Below are 22,562 nucleotides of genomic sequence, written 5' to 3' on the forward strand. Positions count from 1 at the left end.
CTCATGGAAGCTTGAGAAGCAATCACACACCCCGAAAAAGCCCACATCTGCAGTGGAGGTGCTGGGAGCCCACTAGTGAGACAGCTGTGAGTCCTTAGACATGTGTTAGTGCTGATGGCTTGGGGCCAAGTGAAATCCCAGCCTCCAATCATGTGGCTACCCTCTGTAAAAGTTGGCTGTTTGAAAGAATGCAACAGGAAAATCAGAAACGCCTGCACACTTTTCCCTGTTGCCGTTGGTACCGAGCTGTAGTTCAGTCCTACTCAAGTCCCAGTGATGTTAGGGAGATCCTTTAATATCATTTTGAAACACAGACACCTGGTTTTGCCATTTGTAAGCTCTCATGACTCATCGCTGTACTCCACTCACCTCTGAGATGAGAGTGGCTTTCCCAGCTGGAGGTTGCCTTTATGTGGATTGTTGGTTGGCTGCATTTCCAGAAGGGAGTAAAAGGTTCATGGCTTAGGTGTTATCTTGAACATCAGGACAAAAAAATACAGAATAACACGACGTTGCTCTGTGAAACTGGAATGTAGTTATCTTGCTTCTGGGAAAATGTCATATCCTGGTCATCAACAGATGAAGCGAAGAGTCAGGGGTATATGAAATATGTTTGAGGCACTCTGCAAACCCCTTTTGCAGAGGCTGTAAACTAGCTACAAATAGACATACATTCTGTTCTACTGCAGCTCCTTTATGAAAAGTAATGGCACCAAAAACTGTGTGGGTTAGAAGTGGGGAGGTGCTTGGAACTGACACTATTGCATTATTCTCAGAGAACTGCAATGCGTTCCGCTTGAACAAAAGGAAGTTGGGTTGTGATAATATAATTCTGGATTCCATGGAATGTTGTGGCTCAGAGAGGCAAGAGATAAAAGACACAGAAACAATATAGTGGTAAGTTTCAGGGGTTTTATTTTATATTAAAACATCATTTTGTCACAAATATGGACTGAATGTGCATAAAAGAGTATTATATTTCTGTGCATCAAAATGGAAACATGCTTACCAGGCTGTGCTTTGTATTATCTGAAAAATGCCAAGTGCTCCTCATCATAGCCTTTGTCCTAAAAGGCTTGCAAAATTATTCCAGAAAAGGTGCATTGGCAATCAATGGCTGATGACCCAGAGGGAAATAAATAGCCCTCTTGATGAAACTACCTGAGAGAAGCCTCTTTGCTGACAGAATGTATGTCCATACCCCATTGCTCTGTGTCCGTGCATGTTTCTTCAATTATGGACCAGGGTGTGTGAGGTAGAGAGCCATGGATCCATAGGCCAGTCACAATTTATGCAGATTTGCCCGTTCATATAGTAGTTTGTTATTCAACACAAAAGCAGCCACCATAGCAACCTCAGGATCACAAAATGCTTATGGTACCTCTGAGGGACACATCATTGTCTTGCAAAGATGTTTGAAGTGAATGCCTCTTCCACAGCCACATACTTCATCTTTGCCCTGTGCGAACTAGAGAGCTGCATGGCTAAAGGGCTTCTTTTTGGTGTGATCTTAACGTCCCATTAGTGCACCGTGTATGTTAAGTAACCTGGCTAGCAGGCGGATTTGCTCCTCTCTCGCAGTTTGTTTTTCATTTTCATTTCCTTAATGATTTGAAAAATTGTTTTCAAAGGTTCCTCGGACAGGGCCCAGTGGCACTGTGCTTGGCCTGGCTTCCTTTGCTGCCAAAATGCAGACTCTCTGCAGTGTGACAGAACAAGGCTTTTGAGCTGCTAACTGGTGAGGGATACAGTAATGAGCTCCAGCTGTGGAGTGCAGGCTCCAAGGAATTGGAGCGGAGCCCAAATGGAGAGGCTCTGGTTGACTCTGGGAAGCCTGTCTTTTGGTGCCCTTATCTTCCCTGTGTTTGTATCCAGAACCTAGGCCCAAACTCCAGCTGGTACCTCTGCTTCTGAAAATCCATAGGGACCTGCAAATGTCCCTCATGTGTTGGACATGACAGACTCGCAGCACGCAGCTCTTTCTTGGCTTTCACCTGTTTAAGGCCCCATAGTGGAGTGCAGATAACTCAGATTTCTGAAAAACAAATGATAATCCCTGATGTGTGGGGTCTGCAGATTTGTAGGGTCTGCAGATACTCCCGCCATAGCCTGATTTCAAACTACCAACAGCTTAATAACTGGCTCACAAAACTGCTGGACATTTAACAAATGGCTCCAGCACACTGTTGCCCCAGGTTATCTCACTTGCTATCCTCAGCTGATCTCATGATCTCATGGATAGGTTGGTGTCCTCAATCCCATTTAACAGAAAAGAAAACAGGCCCAGAGGATTTAACGCAAGGATTCTCAAACTTTACTGTGCATACGAATCACCTGGGGATCTTGTTAAAGGGGGAACCTGTGATTCTGCATTTTCAACAAGCTCCCAAGTGACAAGTTTCCACAGTTAATTAAAGGTGTAGTCAGTGTTCTGGAAAAGAAGGGGAGGAGGCTAAATGATGGTCTCTCACAACTGAGAAGTCACACTCTGCCCCACTCCTCCAAGCCGTACCCTTTGATTCCTCAATCAATTCCACTCCTGCAATGTTTAGGGGTCCTACTGGGCACCCCCAGCAGCCACTTGCAAAGGACTGTAGGACACAGCATAGTCTACCATTTCAGGCAGAAGTGGAGCTGGTTTTCTCTCCAGTGCTCACAGGTTAGTAACAGAACTGATTGCTTGAGGGCTGTAGGAAGGCCTTTTGCAATACCCAGTCCTAATCATATAAAGCAAGCCCTCTCTCTCCTTGAGTTGGGTCACGTTATGTGACTTTGGGGGTACTGCACCGCTAGGAATTTTCTCAAATTCCACATTTTCACTCCTCTCTGGATCTTAGAGGAAAACCTGTTGCTGCATATTGTACAGGAGCCCAAAGTTGATGCTATTTTCTACTCACCTGACAGTTATAAACTTAGGGGTCAAACCCAGCAACCCATAAAACAGTTACAAATGAGCTAATATGGGTCCTGTTTTCACTCAAATTTATCACCTAATAATGAAGATTTAGATGGACTGGAGAGATGACTGAGTGGAGAAACTCAAGCTGAGGAGATTCTGTGTCTAGGATGGTTCTGGATTCTGAGGAGGACAGATGACAGCGTTCCTGACCTCAGAGCCAGTCAGGCAGTGCACACTCATGGAACAGTTACGGTATGAGCCATTGTATGGTACCAAGTCCAATTGAGCAGTAAGATTTAGATTATGTTTGTTGTACAGAATGCTGCAATGTGTAAAGGCAGGGCTACCGTCTAGACTGCCAGAGCACAATTTCCAAAGGAATGTCCTCCATCCCTGTTTTAAGACTTTTCATTCAATCGGGCAATCAAAAGATTCAGACGTATCCAAGATATTTTCTAGTTAATGGAATGCACGAGCAAAGGATTCTTTTCTTTTCCTTTGGAGATTGTCTCACAATCAAAACCATCTTTCTAGTAAAATGACTTTATTCTGATACTCAGCTCCAATTCTTTTTTTATTTTCTTCTCCTGAGTCTGGATAAAGCAAGCGATTGATGATGATCCATTTATTCACTGCCAAAATGTATGTTTGTTGTTACAGAGACATAATCTTAACTGTCTCTCTCTCCTTTTCTTTATCACCTTACCAATTCCATTCTGTGTCTGGTACAGGAATACCTTTGTGTTCACAGGGCATGATAGCACACAGGCACGTATCTTCCCCTTCCTACCTGGGGAAATTCTCCTCATCCTCTCAGGCCCAATTTGAAATGCTGTATTCTCTGGGAAGCCTTCCCCAATCCCCACAGTTAGTTGGAAATTATTATATTTTCCTCAATCTGCAACCTGTGACTCCCCTTCTCAATGGTAGGTTATATTTCACTCTGCCTTGCATTAGAGGTAATTATCTCAATATCTTTCCCCTTTTCCTACCTCCAGCCCAGCTAGGATGTCAGGTTTTAAGGCTTTTAGGTCCATAATAATTATAATTATTGGTTACTTAACACGTACTAAGTACCAGCCATTTTACAAGACAGTATTTTAAAACTTCAAAATAACACTCTGTCAGAGGCATTGTTATCCCATTTCATTGAGGCTCGGTGAGGTCAGGCAACTGGTCTCAGATCTCCCAGCAACACTTTTAACCTGACCCAAAGCCCACATTTCTTCCATTCTACTCCCCAGGCATATGCTGTCTTTGAGGGCAGAGACTAAGGCTTCTAGCCGGAGTCAGTTTCAGTGAGTTGTCGAATGAATATGTACATGAAGAAGTATGTGTTACTCTGCTCATGGTAGCAATAATGCTAGAAAAAGGGCCTGCCTCCAGGCTAATAACCCTTCTCTTGTGGCATCCCAGGTGGGTCACTCAGGTCTCCTTTCCCTCAATCCTTGTGTCCTGTGCTGTGTCCCCAGTTGTTTGTTCCTTTCCTGTCAGTCACCTAGCTAAATTTATAAATGAGCACACTCTGACGCTATTCTGTTAATGGATGCTAGTAAGATTTTTAAAAAATGTACTCATTCAACATTTACATAAAAATATTTAATGTTTAGTGCCAGGCACATAAGAGGGACCTTATTGAATAGCCATTGAATAAATGCACTAGAGGTGGAACAGAACTGTTTGTGGCTATAAATGAAGGGGACACAGACATAGTTAGGTTAGAGCTATTTTCTAGCAGGCACATCTAGGTACCAAGGACCGTGCTAAATTGGGAACACCAAGATGACTAAGACGGGCAAGGTCTCTGCCCTCATGGAGCTTACTCTCTAGTAGGTGACACATTTGCATTTTACACTAAGGTCTACTTGAATCAGTGGTCTAATCTAAAGGACTAGGTTAGAAAAGATATTCTAGGACAGGGGTAGGAGAGATTAAAATTACCATGTAGGAGTTCTTGCCGTTGTACTTCATTATGAAGAAGATTCTAGGCTTGAAGTGTCCATAGGGGCTTCCCCTTCTCCTCTTAGTTCACTTATTCTCCACTGGAGAAGGAAGTGGAGACATACCTCCTTAGGGGGTTATAGCATCATTTGCAGTGAGTGTTTTTATAAATAAACAGTTGTATAATCACCAAATAAAAATATTCTCACCATAAAAAGCATCTGATAATACCAGTGTTACCTTCAGACTTTGTCTCAAACCCATTCTCCAGAGGTAGTAACAATTAAAGTTTCTTCTGTCTCTATCCAAACATTTTTATCTTTATTTACAAATCGTATGTACATATACACATACATAGTAATTCTCTTTTTAATATAAAAGCAACTGTTTTCTATATATTCTTAAGTAAATAGCTTTTGATTTAACAATATATCTTGGATGTCATTCCATGTTGCTACATATAGATCTACATTCTTCTTCCTTAAAAAAAAAATGAACCTGTTCCTTTTAAACTGCTGTGTAGTATTCTATATTGTGGATGTACCACAGTTTATCTAACCACTTCTATACTGATAGGTATTTATTTAGGTTGTTTACAATTTCTTTACTCTTATTAACAATGTCACATGTGTATCAGTACTTCCCTAGGGTAACTATGCAGAAGTGGAATCGTTGGGTCATGGGGTGTGCACGTCTAAAGTATTGCCATATTTCCCTCCAAAGTGGCTGAATCAATTGACATTATCATCAATAGTGTATTGATGCCCTTTTCCTATATCCTTGTCCAATGGATATTATTAATTGTTCCCAATTTGATGAATATAAAAATTAGTTTCTCATTCTATTTAAAAACATTCTGGGGACTTCCCTCGCAGTCCAGTGGTTAAGACTCCAAGCTTCCACTGCAGGGGGTGCAGGTTTGATCCCTGGTCAGGTAACTAAGATCCTGCATGCCACAAAGTGCGGCCAAAAAAAAAAAATTCTGATAGTTAGTGAGTTTTTACATCTTTCTTTTTTTAATTTATTTTTATTTTATTTATTATTTTTGGCTGTGTCGGATCTTAGTTGTGGCACGCAGGCTCTTCGTTGCAACACACGGGGTTCTCTCTAGTTGTGGCATGTGGGTTTTCTCTTCTCTAGTTGTGGCGTGCAGGCTCCACGGTGCATGGGCTCTGTAGTTGTGGTGCATGGGTTCCAGAGCATGTGGGCACTCTCTTGTTGAGATGCGTGGGCTTAGTTGCCCCGTGGCATGCGGATCTTAGTTCCCTGACCAGGGATGGAACTGTCGTCCCCTGCATTGGAAGGCTGCATTGGAAGGTGGATTCTTTACCACTGGACCACTTGGGAAGTCCCCACATCTTTTCTTTTTTTTTTTAATATAGATTTATTTTATTTATTTATTTGTTTGATTTTTGGCTGCATTGGGTCCTCGTTGCTGTGTTCAGGCTTTCTCTAGTTGCGGCAAGCAGGGGCTACTCTTTGTTGTGGTGTGCGGGCTTCTAATTGCGGTGGCTTCTCGTTGCGGAGCACAGGCTCTAGGTGCACGGGTTTCAGTAGTTGTGGCACATGGACTCAGTAGTTGTGGCTCGCGGGCTCTAGAGTGCAGGCTCAGTAGTTGTGGCGCACGGGTTTAGTTGCTTTGCGGCATGTGGGATCTTCCTGGACCAGGGCTTGAACCTGTGTCCCCTGCATTGGCAGGCGGATTCTTAACCACTGCGCCACCAGGGAAGCCCCCCACATCTTATGTTTATTGGCCATTTGGGTTTCCTTTTCTGTGAATTGCTCGTTCATATCACTTGTTTATTTTTTTGTTCCTCATTGGAACTCTTTGTATACTCCAGATAGCAATTATTTGTTATACAGTATATGCTGAAATTATTTTTGATGGTCTGTCACTTTTTAACTTTGCTTACTGTGTCTTTTTATGTACAGAACTTTTAACATTTTATGCAATCAACTTTGCTTATTTTGTGTTTTATGACTTAGGAATTTTTGTCTTGCTTTAGAAGGGCTTTCCCACCTCAAGAATATGAAAACATCCTCCTATATCTTCATATAATATTTATATTTTTTAACCTTTTTATTTAGTTCTTTAAAACATCTGGAATTTATTTTTGCATATGGTATGAGATAGGGATCTATTTTATTTTCTGAAATGAATAGCCAATTGTCCTTATATCATTTCCTGAATAGACCATTTCTACCCACTGATTTTAAGTACTACTTTCAAATATTTTCATATATACACAGGTCTGTTTTCTAACTCCATTCTGTTTCATGGAGAGGGCTTTATCAAACTACCCATTGCCACAACCATTGAATGGAGTATTCTTATGGATACTGTTGATCCTTTAATACTTATTTCATTCTTTCAAAGAAAATTCTTAATTCTAGTCAGAAAAAAACTTTTAAACTAGGTAGTATACTAATAAAAATATTTTGTTTGAGAAAACTATATCCACATGCAATGACCTGAGTTACTTTATCCAATAAGAAATTAATCATTATAACAAAAGACAATAAAAGAGATAAGATTACATACTGGTTCATGTAACCACATTCTGATTTTCCCCACTAATATGAAAGGATATGCTGAGCACATTTTTATGTTAGAAGATATTGAACTTTATACTTGATAGATTGACCTAAAGGACTCACGACTGTCCTATTTTACTCACATCTTGAAAGCAAATCTCACCCCAGACATTAACTTCGATAGAGGTCCTTTTAGAGACAGAGTTAAGAAAAAAATAAATCTGAAGAATACAACGTAGTATAAATGGGGGAAAATAATATTCAGAGCACCATTTTTTTGTAAGCACAGAAAAAAATATAGAAACATTTATAGCGATGATGGAAATTGATTCTCCAAAATGATTATCCATCTATTAAGCAGGAAAGTTACATTTTGTCTCAAATGTTTGTGGCTTTTGTATAGGAATATGTTAGTTTTGCTTTTGCTTAGGAGACCAATACATTATGTGGATGTTACTCATGGAAGATGATGAACCTTATCTTGGGAAAAATAATGGTGGTGTTGTAGCTTTCAGTGGTGGCCTTTTGGTTTTTGATGCACAGTGGGTGACTTAGTGTCATATTTTTTAAAGTATAGGAGCATTTAGAGTCAAACAATCGTGGTTCTAGTTCCAGTTCTGCTGTTTACTTGCTGTGTGACTTTGGATAAGTCATGTATCTCTTTGAGTCTCCGTTTTCTTATCTGTTCAGTGGTGGATCAAAACCATTAGTCTGCCTATTTCACCTCAGTGAATCAAAGTATTATGAAAATCAAATGAGGAAATGAACAGAAAAAAGCTTTAATCACTGTAAAGATGAAATAAAAAAGAGATTATTATTAAAGGGCACCTGAAGCATATGCTCTCATGGTCTTCAAACACTACAAAGCGTCAGGAAAGGGGCCAAATGGAGACGGGAAAATAGCCATGAGAGAAAAATGGGAAGAAATCGAAGAGGAAGATGGTCTGTAAGCAGAAAGCACAAGCTCTGAGGAATATCTTAACCTCTTGCCCCTCTCCCCTTGTAACAAACCTAACAAAAGGGAGCCTCTAATGGTGCATAATAATATTTTAGTGTAGTAGTTAAGAGCTTTTAAAAAGTAGGTCTGATTCTAGTGTACTGGGAGTATCGAGGTATTGAGGGGTGGCGAGAGGAAAGCAAAACTTACTGGGTGTCTACCACAGGGCAAGCTCAGACGCCACATACTTTATATACATTGATCTCAACTTGTCCTGTAAAGAAACTTGCAAGTCTGGATCTTAACCCCATTTTACAGATGAGGAAATTGATTTGTGAATGTTCTGTGCCCCCTACTGGCTAGCGCAAAGAACTGACCTGTCTCTTCCCCACCAACTCCTTTCTTCTACCTGAGGGGTCTGAATCCCCTACATTTGTCTATCTACTCATCTTTAATTGCTTAATTACACCTCAGGTAATCTCTCCTTCGTACATATACACATCTCTATGCTTTTTTACACATCTTCTTTCTTCACCTCTTTCTTCTAAATGTTGTCCTATCACCTCAAGAAAAGTTGTTTGTCCTCAATTTCTTTGAGCCTTGGTTTATTCATCTATAAAATAGGACAACCCACAGGCTAGATTTGATTATATATATGCAAACATCTTATAATCTATACACCTATGCTCTCTAAATTTAAATGTAAGATATTTGTTACCTTTCTCTAGAGAATGTTCATTATTGGAGAAAGATACTTAGAGGGCTGCCACAGGGTTTTGTCCTGGACCATATTCTATTCAAATATATATCAATAATTGGAAAAATGTCATAAAAGTATGCTTAGTAAATTTATATATGTGATAAATCTGAAAATAATTATAGAAATTTTGACAGATTGGAACAATTGATTGAAATTAGTGGGATTATATTTAATCAAAATAAGTGTAAAGTTTTCATTTAAGTTCAGAGGATTGCAAAAGTACAGATTGGGGGAAAACTGAACCTATTGGTATTAATGGGAAAACACTGTTTTGGTTGTGTTAGTACTGTAATGCACCTGTTAAAAACCCAAGAATCATGTAGGCCACATTAATAGAGATGGATTTTCCAGGTCAGGGGTGGTGATGGTTCCACTAACTCTTCAGAGACAAGCTGAACTAGTGTGTTATGCTAGTTATGGGCATTAAAGTTTAAAGGACATTCATATTATAGAAACTTTCAAACATACACAAAAGTAGAGAAAATAATATCATGAATGTCCATATACTCCTCTCAAATTAAACAGTTATTAACATTTGCTACTGCTTCATCCACCCTCCTTTGGCTGTCTTTCTGTTTTGTTTTGTTTTTTGGCCACATGACATGTGGGGTCTTAGTTCCCCGACCACGGACTGAACTCATGCCTCTGCAGTGGAAGCCCAGAGTTTTAACCACTGGACCACCAGGGAAGTCCCCCTCCTTTAGTTGTCTTGCCGAGTATTTTAAAGCAAATCCCAGACTTCCTGTCATTTCACTCCTAAATACATCAGTATGCATCTATAAGAAAACATAGGCATTTTCTTATATAACCACATGGCATTATCACATCTACCAAATTAACAATAATTCCTTATTATCATCTAATATCCAGTCCATGTTTAAATTTCTTAGGTTGCCTTGGAGACAACTGTTTTTTTCAAAATAGCATCCTATCAAGGTTCACTACATTTGTTAGTAATGCCTCTCAAATCTCTTTGAAACTAGAGCACTCTCCCCTTCATTACTTCCTCTCATTGTCTTCTTTTAAAACCAATCAGTTGTCCCATCTTATATTATGGATTTTCTGATTGCTTTTTTGTGGTGCCATTTACCTTGTTCCTCTATCCCCCAGATTTTCTGTTCCCTTGGCACTAGCTCCAAAGGTGTGATTAGATTCAGGATGTAAACATGGACCCTTCACTGTACTTCCTATTGCATCCCATCAGGAGTTACACAATGTCTGGTTTATCCTACTCTTAAGTGATGCTAAATTAATCAGTGGGCTCAGGTGGCAACAATCATCATACTTTTCCAAAGGGTCATAAACAAATTGGAGTTTGGGCCAATGAGGCAGACTGATGGTGACAGGATGGAAACACTGTGGTGTCAGGACTACTTGAAGAAACTGGGACTTGGTGATTGTATTAGTTTTCTACTGCTGCCGTGATAAATTACAATAAATTAAGCACCTTAAAACAACATCCATCTATTATCTCAAGAGTTCTGTAGGTCAGAAGTGTTGGTAGGCTTGATTGGGTTCTTAGACCAAAAATTACGGTGTTGGCAGGGCCGTGTTCCTTATTAGAGGCTCCAGGGAAGAATCTGCTTCCAAGTTCATTCAAGTGTTAGCTGAACTCAGTTCCTTCTGGTTGTAGGGCCCAGTTTCTTTGCTGGCTGCCAACTGGGACCAGTCTTTGATCCTAAATGTTGCCCTATTCCTTCTCACGCTTTCCATGTGGCCTCCCTTCAGCAACGGCTGGTTGAATTCCTCTCAAGCTTTGAGTCTTTCTGACTTCTCCTGCTGCATCTCTCTTGCCTTCAGTTGGAGAAAGTTCTCTGCTTTTTAAGGGCTCATGTGATTAGATTGGCCTCACCTGGTTAATCTAGGTTCATTTCCTTAATTTTAAGGTCCTTAACTTTACTTTTATCTGCAAAATCACTTTTGCTGTGTGACATAACGTTCGCATTACCAGGGATTAGAGCACTGACATCTTTGGTGGACCATTCTGCCCACCACAGTGAGGTTAGGGGTGGTGGAATTTGCTAACTGGCTTCAAATATTCCCTTCACGATCATAGGGTGGCCGGCTGGGATGCAATATAAAGCAAGACTCTATGAAGACCTCAGCTGTATGGTAACAGAATGGCCTGACCAGTGGCAGCATGGAAGCAGAGGCTGGCCAGCCCATATATCAGCTATGTGGGAGGCAAGCCCCTGCAGTGGGTCATAAGTCGAAAGTATAAAACAGTGGTTGAGAGGGCAGACTCTGGTTAATACTGGTTAAGAGCCAGACTACCTAAGATTGAAACCTGGGTTTGACCTTGGCAAATTACTTAATGTCTCTGTGCCTCAGTTTTCGATCTGTAAAGTGGGGATAATAATCCTGTCTTCAAGGGTTGTTCTGAGGTTTGAATGAATAAAAATCGAATGAGTTAATAAAGTGTGCAAAATATTTAAAATAGTCCTTGACAAGAATGAGCACTTTATGTGTTAGCTATTATTTTCTGAAAAGAATGAAAATCTGTGAAAGTCACTTGGAATTTCAAATTCCTGTAGACATGGAAAGTGATGTTTTGCCATAGTTGTTTCCATCATTTTTGTAGTGATACATTTGCAAAATATTTTCTTAACACACAGATTAATAGACTCTTGGTTACAAAAAATGATTATATATCATCACAAAGTAAAAGTTAGATGAGTTTATTTCATATTTCCAAAGAAACAGGAAAAAAATCCAAAGTTCTTTACATGATATTCAAGATCCAGCTTACCAGCCCAAGCTTACCTTACAGTGCAGCCTTTGGTCTGGCTACAAATTACCTCTGGGCCTTAGATCATGCTGTATTCTTTTTTGCCTGGAATGTCTTTTTCTTATATCCTCCACTGGTTCTCTCTCTACACGTTCTTCAATACTTGGTTTATTTAAAAAATATTTATTTATCCATTTTTTTTTTTGGGCTGTGTTGGGTCTTAGCTGTGGAACTCGGGATCTTTGTTGCGGCATGCAGGATCTTTTGTTGTGGCGTGCAGGCTCCTCCTTGCGGCATGCAGCCTTCTCTCTCGTTGTGGCACGTGGGCTCCAGAGTGCCTGGGCTCTGTAGCTGCGGTGCGTGGGCTGAGTTGCCCCGGGTCATGTGGGATCTTAGTTCCCCAATCAGGGATTGAACCTGTGTCCCCTTCATTGGAAGGCATATTCTTAACCACTGGACCAGCAGGGGAGTCCCTCCAATACCTCGTTTAAATGATTTCTTTTCCTTGAAGCTTTTTCTCGGTCCCCCAAATCAAAATCCATTTTTCTTCTACTTTTCTGCTTGTACTTATAATTTGTTATTCACATGTATGTTTTTCCTGTTAGCCTTTAAACTTATTAAGGGCAGGGCTTCTTTAATTTATCTCTGTGTCTCTGTTCGGTGCAGCTTTGTTATGGAATATACGCAAATATTTGATGACTGTGGTCTACTAGAAAGACCACTAAACTTGGAGTTAGAAAAGCTCCATTGTTTTCTTTATCTAATATAAACTTTGTGTCCCAGCTTTGCTGCTAAGTAGCTTGTGTAACCTTAGGCAAGTTATTTAACTTTTCCATGCCTCAATATCTCCATCTTTAAAAAGATCATAATTATACCTGTCTTACAGGATATTAGTTTATAACTTATGTGGAAGTGCTTAATATTGCTTAGTATGATGTATGGCACACAGAGACATATAGTTTCTCCTCTCTAAGGTATGTACCATTAAACTCTGAACTGTAATTTAATGAGGGTCAAACACAGAGAATTACAACACTAAACTCAGGATCATTGTCCTGATTATGGGATCTCTTATGAGGTTTAACATGTGTTTCCCCCACAAAGAAATCCTTTACTTTCAAAATAAAGATCCCATTCATTATCTTTGGAAGTCAGTTTATTCAGTATTTTCTAAAGGCTAATGATGGGTAAATTTAGATAGATAGGTAGATAGATATATAGAAGTATAGATAGAAATATATGGAAATATTTCTCCAGAAATTGTAGGTTTATAACTTTGGCTATATAAAAATATGAAATTTCTGCTTGATAAGAATACCATGAATCATGTTCTTAAAAAATCCAATAAATGGGGAAAATATTTGCAATGCATACAACAGAGGGCTAACATTATAAACATACAGTGTTCCTAGAAATCAATATGTAAGTAAAATAACTCCATAGAAAACTCTAGGTAAAGCATATGAACAGTCATAGGAAAAACAAATATAAATTGATAATAAAGAGAGAAAAGATGCTCAATCTCATTTATAATTAAAGACATTCAAAGAAAATAATATTGAGATAGTATTTATTTTCCTCATCAGATTGTCAAATATTAAGTTGGATAAAAGGCCAGTATTAACCATGGTGTAGGGAAATGGACATCTCATACATTTTTGGTAAGAGAGTAAGCTGGGTAATCTTTTTATAGGATAATCTAGCAGGATCTGTGACAAATTAAAAGGACAGGTACTCTTTGACTCAGAAGTTCCACTTTTAGTAATTTTCTTAAAGATAACTGCACATATGATATACTCATTGCATCATTTGTAATAGCAAAAAAACTAATAAACTGGAAATAGCCTAAATATCCATCAAAAAGCAGCTGTTTAAATAAATTATGGTGCATCTATGTAATGGAATACTTAATAGCCATTAAAATGAATAATCTATATTTGTTGATATGGAGAAATGTCTAATAAGTATTAAGTACAAAATCTTAGGAGTAGAGTGTAATTTATTTATGTAAAAGGGCATACATACATCTATATACCTGTATATATCTAGTTTATTTCTTGAAGAACACACAAGAAACTCATCCCCCACCCTGTTGCACCCCTCTGCTTTTATAGTACTAGAGGGTATGCTGCAGATTATCTAGCAGATTTCTGGCTGCTCCTGAAGGAGTCCACACTGACTTTCAAGAGGCTCAAACATAGTGCTATATAATAAAAGGCCCACTCTAGCTGGGTGTTACGTTGTGGTCTGTTCTTGAAGTTAAAAACAAAGATAATTTTTCACTTGAAGTGATGAGGAAAGACAAGGTCACCTAATCAGGAAGCCTCTTGGCTTTGGGGGCAACAGTGAACCTATTTTCATCTAGTGTGAGGGGAAGCGAGGGGCAGGGAGAAGAAATCTCGAAGTCAGAAAGGTGCTGGGAAATACTCAGCAGCACTTCTGGTGTAGAATAATGCCTTGTGCAATTCAGGCTTGACTACCAGCTTGACTCCTTTCCTGCTAAAAGTTGTAAACTCAGAAAATCCATTGAGGGCTTTCCCCCCCATTTCATGAGAATTCATCTGCACATTCTTAATGAAAGTCATGGAATTTCAAGTTATAAGGGACCTGAGAGGCCATGAGGAACAGTCAAGTTATAAGGGACTTGAGAGGCCACGAGGAACAGTGGTTTTCATGATAAAATCCTATAACACAGAGGTATTCATGTGACAAGATGGGATGAATATTACCCACTTATTAAATTAGATGAAAAATTAGATGAAGGAATTCTGTCACTTACTAGGTAGCTGGAGTTAATTTTATTCCTTAGGGAAGCTATTCCTCTTGATTCTATAGAAAGGGAGGGTCTGTCTCTTTCCAGTCTTTCCTGGCCCTTCCCTTATACAAAGGGCAGTAGTACAAGAATATTTCCCAATATATTTAAAAATTATTTTGTCTACTTCTGTGATTTCAGAGAGTTGTTTTGGGATAAGCATGCATGAAGGAATCAAAGTGGCCATGAGAGTGGGCAGAAGCAAATGTAGGTTTCATTTCTTCCTCCAGTCCTGTAGTCATCTGACTATGACTGTTAGTTGATGTCTCCATCAAATTTTAGAAGTCTGCAATATCTGCCAAGTATATTAGACAAATACCCAGGACCTCAAGTGAACTAATGAGCAGCTGCCCTGCAACAGAGCCCACCATGAGAACTTGTAGCATTGCATTATGTATTTCAACAGGGCAAATAATTTAAAGAGAGCAAACAAAACTGCTGTTAAAGCAAGGAAAATTATTAAGATTAGGACTAACTGGGGAAAAATTCAAGTCTTTCTGCTCTTTTCTTTTCATTCTGTTTTCTTGTAGATGCTTCCTTCCCCCTTGGCATAAGGCAGGTAAAAGATGTTTGTGGAGTTAAACAAAATCATCAGGATCTTGACATTTAGAATGATAAGAATAAGCCCTTCAATCAGTGATACTACTGCCATTAAGTACCCAGGCACTCTGTCATTAAATGAAGATAATTTTCTGCTACAGGGAGTCAGGATGCTGGCCATACGTTATTTAAGCAGGAAAGACAAAGGGTCCTCATTTTATGTCAAGTCACCTTTTCTATAATCTGCTCTCTGCCCCAGGTTACTCCAAACATGGGCAGTTGCTCTTGTCAAGTTCTGAGCTCTCTCCAAGTTTTACCTGAAAGGCATTTCTATATAACAACAAGAATGAAAATAGTAATACTACTTCCCAATAGGAACAGCTTCCATGTGCTGTGTGACAAGTGGCATATTAGAAGTTTTCTATGGTACCTCATTTATTCCTCATATCGACCCTGGAAGATTAGCTTATTTATTCCCGTTTTACACTTAGGAAAACTGAGATACAGAGAGGGAAAATATCTGAACCGAGGTCACTCAGCTAGTAAGTTGGAATCTATATTCAGGTCTATGCTGAATCTAGATGTGCTCTTCTAATAATACAGGCTACTACTCCACAATCTCCACTGTCTACGTGTGTGTGTGTGTGTGTGTATGTGTATGTATGTATGTGTGTGTATGTGTATGGCAGGAAAATGGAAAGGAAATAGTTTTTTTTTTTTTTTTTTTTGTGGTACGCGGGCCTCTCACTGCTGTGGCCTCTCCCGTTGCGGAGCACAGGCTCCGGACACGCAGGCTCAGCAGCCATGGCTCACGGGCCTAGCTGCTCCGCAGCATGTGGGATCTTCCCGGACCGGGGCACAAACCCGTGTTCCCTGCATTGGCAGGCGGACTCTCAACCACTGTGCCACCAGGGAAGCCCAGAAATAGCTTTATTGGGCTTAATACAGATATCCAGTGAGACAGAAACTAAAGAGGCACCATATATAACATGCAAAATGAATATTGGGTGCCCTAAATCTCCCCCCAGAAGAGATGAGTGCTGGCTGTCTTGCCTGCTGCCCACCTGTTAGAAATAACCCTCCAAGAAGGGCTCTTTCTTTAAAGATGCTTTTCTTTAAAAAATTTTATTGGAGTACAGTTGCTTTACAATGTTGTGTTAGTTTCAGGTGTACAGCATAGTGATTCAATTATACATATACATATATTCATTCTTTTTAGATTCTTTTCCCATATAGGTCATTACAGAATATTGAGTAGAGTTCCCTGTGCTGTACAATAGGACCTTGTTGGTTATCTATTTTATATATAGTAGTGTGTGTCTGTTAATCCCAAGCTCCTAATTTATCCCCCCACCCCGTGTTTCCCCTTTGATAACCATAACTTTGTTTTCAAAATCTGTTGAGTGTTGTTTCTATTTTGTAAATAAGTTCATTTATATCATTTTAAAAAATTAGATTCCACATATGAGTGATATGATATTTGTCTTTCTCTGTCTCACTTACTTAGTATGATAACCTCTAGGTCCATCCATGTTGCTGCAAATGGCATTATTTCATTGTTTTTTATGGCTGAGTAATATTCCACTGTGTATATATGTACCACATCTTCTTTATCCATTCCTCTGTTGATGGACATTTGGGTTGCTTCCATGTCTCGGCTATTGTAAGTAGTGCTGCAGTGACGTTGGGGTGCATGTACCTTTTGGAATTCTGGTTTTCTCCTGTTATATGCCCAGGATTGGGATTGCTGGGTCATATGGTAGTTCTATTGTTAGTTTTTTTTTTTTTTTTTTTTTTTGTGGTATGTGGGCTTCTCACTGCTGTGGCCTCTCCTGCTGCAGAGCCTGTGCTCCGGACGCACAGGCTCAGCGGCCATGGCTCACGGGCCCAGCCGCTCCATGGCATGTGGGATCTTCCCGGACCGGGGCACGAACCCGTGTCCCCTGCATCGGCAGGCAGACTCTCAACCACTGCGCCACCAGGGAAACCCTATTGTTAGTTTTTTTAAGGAACCTCCATACTGTTTTCCATAGTGGCTGCACCAATTTACATGCCCACCAGCACTGTAGGAGGGTTCCCTTTTCTCCACACCGTCTCCGTCATTTATTGTTTGTAGACTTTTTGATGGTGGCCATTCTGACCAATGTGAGGTGATACCTCACTGTAGTTTTGATTTGCATTCCTCTGATAATTAGTCATGTTGAGTATCTTTTCATGTGCTTTTGAACATCTGTATGTCTTCTTTGGAGAATCCTTAAAGATTCTTGAGCCCTAGATAGTGAACCTTGAACCTTCTTCCTCACCGTGCTTCTACTTGTGCCAACTTTGGTCTCACTAGCCACTTTCACTGGCCATTTCCCAGGTAGGCCTCCTACTCCTTCCCATGTGAGTATCACTACTCTCTTCCATTTTCCCAAATCTCCACCCTCATCTGTTTCTCCCTAGATTGTGGTGTCTGTGACTGCCATCTCTTATATTTTTCTATGTAGAAAAGAACGCTTTGAGGTGCAAAAGCAGGTTCTTCTGGAGCATTCCACCTGATCAAATGCAATCTCCTTGTCAAAGGAAGCCCATAGAAGTCAGCTCTGGGTGTGTTTGCAAAATTGCCTTTTGATAATTTGGAGACCTCAGGTCTGAAAGCTTGAGTTTCTATAGGGAGCTCTGTGGGACCAAAATAGTCCTGGGAATGGTTTTAAAACTTTATTAAGATAAAAATTTATAAAGAAATGCTCAAAAGATATTACTTCTCATTATAGATTTTGTAAAGAGATGTACTTACAGGCCATTCAGTATGGGCAAAGAAAAAGTAGGGAGAAAGAAAATGTTCCATCTAATTAGCTGCCATAGGCAGAATTTTAAAATAGCCCCCAAGATTTCCCTTCCCTGGTATATATGCCCTGTAATCTCTCCTTGGGTGTGGGTGGGATTTGTGAATATGAAGTGCTTTCACTCTTGTAGTCAGGTTATGTTCTATGGCAAAAGTGAAGGAATTGTGCATACGTTATTAAGGTGTCAACTCATTTTACTTTGAATTAATCAAAAGGGAGGATATTTGGGGTGGACCTGACCTAATCAGGGGCACCCTTTAAAGAATGTCCAGGCCTTCCCTGAAGGGAGAGGTTTGGAGCCAGAGAACTGCTTTCCTCCTGGCTTTGAGGAAGTAAACTGTTGTGTTGTGACGATCATATGGCAGGGAATAGCAGGCAGCCTCTAGGAGTAGAGGGCCTCAGTTCTTCATCTACAAGGAATGGAATTCTCCAATAATCAGTGAGCTTGGAAAAGAACCTCAAGCCTCACATGAAACCACAGCTTCAGCCTATGCCTTGCTATAGCCTAGTGAGACCCTGAGTACAGAACCCAACTAGACCATGCCTAGAGCCCTGGCCCATGAAAACTGTGAGATAATACATGGATGTTTTTTTAAGCCACTAAGTTTGCAGCAATAGAAAATTAATACAGTAACTTTGCATTTTCTTTCATTCTTTTCAGGATTATGTACCCACCATGGTAAGGAGCATTCTGTATGTGCAAGTAGACAGAACAACACAGTCCACAGCATTATTCAGAAGTGCTGGGGCAGTGGTATTCACTTTAAGGAGTAGTTTTTAGCTATAGAGTAAAATCAATGAAATGTCAAAAATCAGTGACCTTGCTGAAGTGATATCTGGAGGAAATTGGTAATGCCTGGCCTACAACTTCTTTGCTTTAAGTCAGGGACTTATAATGTCTCAGGACTATACTACTCCTATACTCCATTTTACTCACCAGATTCCTATTCAGTTTAACAACCAATTTACAAACATGATTTTGACTTCCAAGTATTCATTACTGTTTGATGTTGTGGCTGTCCCCTCACAAAATAACCATTTTCCCCCCTTAATCTTGGCCTCATCTCTACCTCCTTTCTATCTGTCCCAAAGATGAGCATTTTCCTTTCAGGTGTGTATATGTATCTGTTTTTTCAAATTTAATCTTGTGCCTGGGGCATCTTGTCACATCCTCTCCTGGAGTAGTAATACCTACCTTTCTGCAAAGGAATTGTGGAGGAAATATTTGTATATGCCATACTCCAATAAAATGTTTTAGACTTTCAGGCTTAGTTTTGCAGTTATTCACTCTGAACGAAATTAGTGAACTTACATTTTCTCAAATCTCCATCTTTCTCGATTTCTCCCTAGATTGTGGTTTTTGTGACTGCCAGCTCGTATATTTTTCGATGTAGAAAAGAACTCAGGTCCTTCTGAATAAGTCCAACTGGCCAATTCAGTCTCTTTGCCAAAGAAAGCCCACAGTAGTAAACCCTGGGTGTGTTTGCAACATTGTCCTTTGATTTGTGCTCCAAAGACAGAAGATAATCCTATTCTAATGTGATGAGGCTTTAAAAAGTAAGCTGCCATAGAAAAGTTGTGCTGTTTTTATATGTTTCTGGTTAATGCAGTTCTTTTAAAAACTTTTTTATTTTAAAAATTTAGGGGACCCAGGGAACTATATTCAATATTCTGTGATAAACCATAATGGAAAAATATGAAAAAAGAATGTAGATATATGTATAACTGAATCACTTTTCTGTACAGTAGAAATTAACACAACATTGTAAATCAACTGTACAATAAAATAAAATTTAAAAATAAATTAAAAAAATAAAAATAAAATTAGTTTTAAAAAAACTTAGGGGAAAAACTCAAGCGCAGCAAGATCAGTGGTTGTTCAAGGGGAACCTTTCTTTTTTAAGCTTGAAGACTAGTAAGGAAATGTAAGTGTCAGAACACAGTCACTGTGTTGCTAAGGAGTACAGAAAAAAATAAGACATCTATGCATTGAAAGGGAGATTGTCATCCAGAAAGACAATGAGATTCATCCCATTAATGGAAACATGTAATTAACAAGCTGCTGGATGTCAGTCTGTAGCGAAAACCATGGCTTGGGCTCTTGCTTCCTATAGAGTGGCAGTCTTGTCACTGCCTTCTGGCCCCCAGTGGGGGTAGTACAGATACAAGTACAAAGAGGAAATCAGCCTCCCACCCTCATAGAATCTTTGATGCTTGAAACTCCAGTCCAAGTTATATGAATAAGTAGACATGATCGACATTCTCCTACTGGACTGTAATCTTTTTCAATTTCAGTAAATAAGTCTTTGCTAGCCTTATTAACTAAAACAATAATCACAAATGAGGGAGGGTGGGAGTTGAGATGACAGAATAGGAGGACACAGAATTCATCTCTCCTCACAAGTGCATCAAGAATACATTTACAGGGACTTCCCTGGTGGCGCAGTGGTTAAGAATCGGCCTGCCAATGCAGGGGACACAGGTTCGAGCCCTGGTCTGGGAAGATCCCACATGCCGTGGAGCAACTAAGACCGTGTGCCACAACTACTGAGCCTGCGCTCTAGAGCCCATGAGCCACAACTACTGAGCCCGCGAGCCACAACTACTGAAGCCCGCATGGCTAGAGCCCATGCTCTGCAACAAGAGAAGCCACCGCAGTGAGAAGCCGTAATGAAGAGTAGCCCCCACTCACCGCAACTAGAGAGAAAAGCCCACACACAGCAACAAAGACCCAATGCAGCCAAAGAAAGAAAGAAAGAAAGAAAGAAAGAATACATCTACAAATGGAACAGTTCTCATAGAGCACCTGTTGAACATTAGCAGAAGACTTTGGGCACCTAAAAGGATAAGAAAAATCCCTTCACAACTGGCTAGGACAAAAGAAAGAAGAAAAAAGGAAAAGAGGAGTCAAAAAAGGGACAAGTAACCCTGGTGGTGAGGAGTTGAAGCTGAAGGTGAGCAGAGGTCCCTGCACTCAGAAAAACTCCCTCACGGTGGGGAAATCAGCTGGGACAGAAAAGGACCTTTGGGGGATCAAAGGAGAATGCAGCAGATGGTCTGTGGAAGGCAGGACAAAGTGAGAATTGCACACATGGTCTACACCACTGCTCTGCGCATTCCAGCCAGAGTCGTGAGTCACCTGTTGTGAAGGGGGGCTGGGTGCTGGAAAGTGGGGTTTGGAGCATGAACCCAGGGAGGGAACAGCTGTTGGCTGTGAAAAGACAGCCTGAAGGGACAGGAGTAAGGAGCTCCACAATTGGAAAAGTCTGCAGAAAAAGCCTGGGACCACCATAGTAGCAAGGTACCATTGCTGAGGGGCACAAAAGGGGTGGAGCCGCCATTATAACCCCTTTCCCCGCCCACCAGCTTTGGTGGGCACTGGGAGGGTCTCCCATCTGAGAAGGCCTGCCTGCCCCTGGGCTGGAGTCTCCTCCGCCCGTGGGCTCCAGGGACCTGAGCACCGCCCATCCCAGAGCCTCCTTGGGAATCAGCCCTGGGTGCCCCTGCCTGGGATGAGAGTCTGCCAGTGCTAGTGGGGGCTGAGTGCTAAAGCGTGGGGTTGGGAGAATGGATCCGGGGAGAGGACCACTGTAGGCTGCATGGATACAGCAGAGGGGACGGGAGTAAGGGGATGCGTGGCTGGGGATGCCCCTAGAGGAAGTGTGGTCTGCCTGGAAAGTGAGTTCATTGTTGACAGGCACGTGGGGGGCGGCGCCGACCCCACCCCCAACACACCAGCCCCTGCCTCCGTGGGCACTGGGAGGGACTCCTACCAGAACGAGCACGCCCCAGTCTGTTGCAACTGCTTGTTGGTTCCACTGCCACAGGTAACTCACAAACACCCCAACTGTGGCTGCCATACCCCTCCCCAGCTTGAGTGAGTAAGTGTGCCCCAAGCAGCCGCTGTTATCACTCCCTCTTATCTGGGCAAGGGACAGATGCCTGAGGGTGGTGCACATGCAAAGGTGGGGTCAAAACCAAAGCTGAGCCCCAGAGGGGGTGCGACTAAGGAAGAGGAATGGAAGTCTTTCCATGCAGCTGCACAAGCCACAGATTAAATCCCCGAGATTGGCTTGGTAAATCCTGTGTCTGCAAGTACACACAGGAGCCGGGCCAGGTCAGAGTCTGAGCTGGCCCCACAGTACCCACAGCAGGTCCAGAACCTACCTAGAGGTATTGGAAGTCCACCTGGGGAGGCGGGGATTGACTCTGGCTCAATGTAGGAGTGAGGATACTGACAGAGGAGGCCCCAGGAAAATATTCTTATCACTATTATTCTTTTTTTGGTTTGTTTTGTTCTGTTGTTGCTTTTATTATTTTTTATCTTTTTTTTTTTTCATGGTACGTGGTCCTCTCCCTGTTGTGGCCTCTCCCGTTGCGGAGCACAGGCTCCGGACGCGCAGGCTCAGCGGCCATGGCTCCCGGGCCCAGCTGCTCCGTGGCATGTGGGATCTTCCTGGACCGGGGCACGAACCCGTGTCCCCTGCATTAGCAGGCGGACTCTCAACCACTGCACCACCAGGGAAGCCTCCTGCCCATTTTTAATTGGGTTTTTTTTTGCTATTGAGTTGTGTGAGTTCTT

Source organism: Mesoplodon mirus, assembly GCF_964341445.2.
Source record: "Mesoplodon mirus genome assembly, chromosome: X".
Lineage (NCBI taxonomy): Eukaryota > Metazoa > Chordata > Mammalia > Artiodactyla > Ziphiidae > Mesoplodon > Mesoplodon mirus.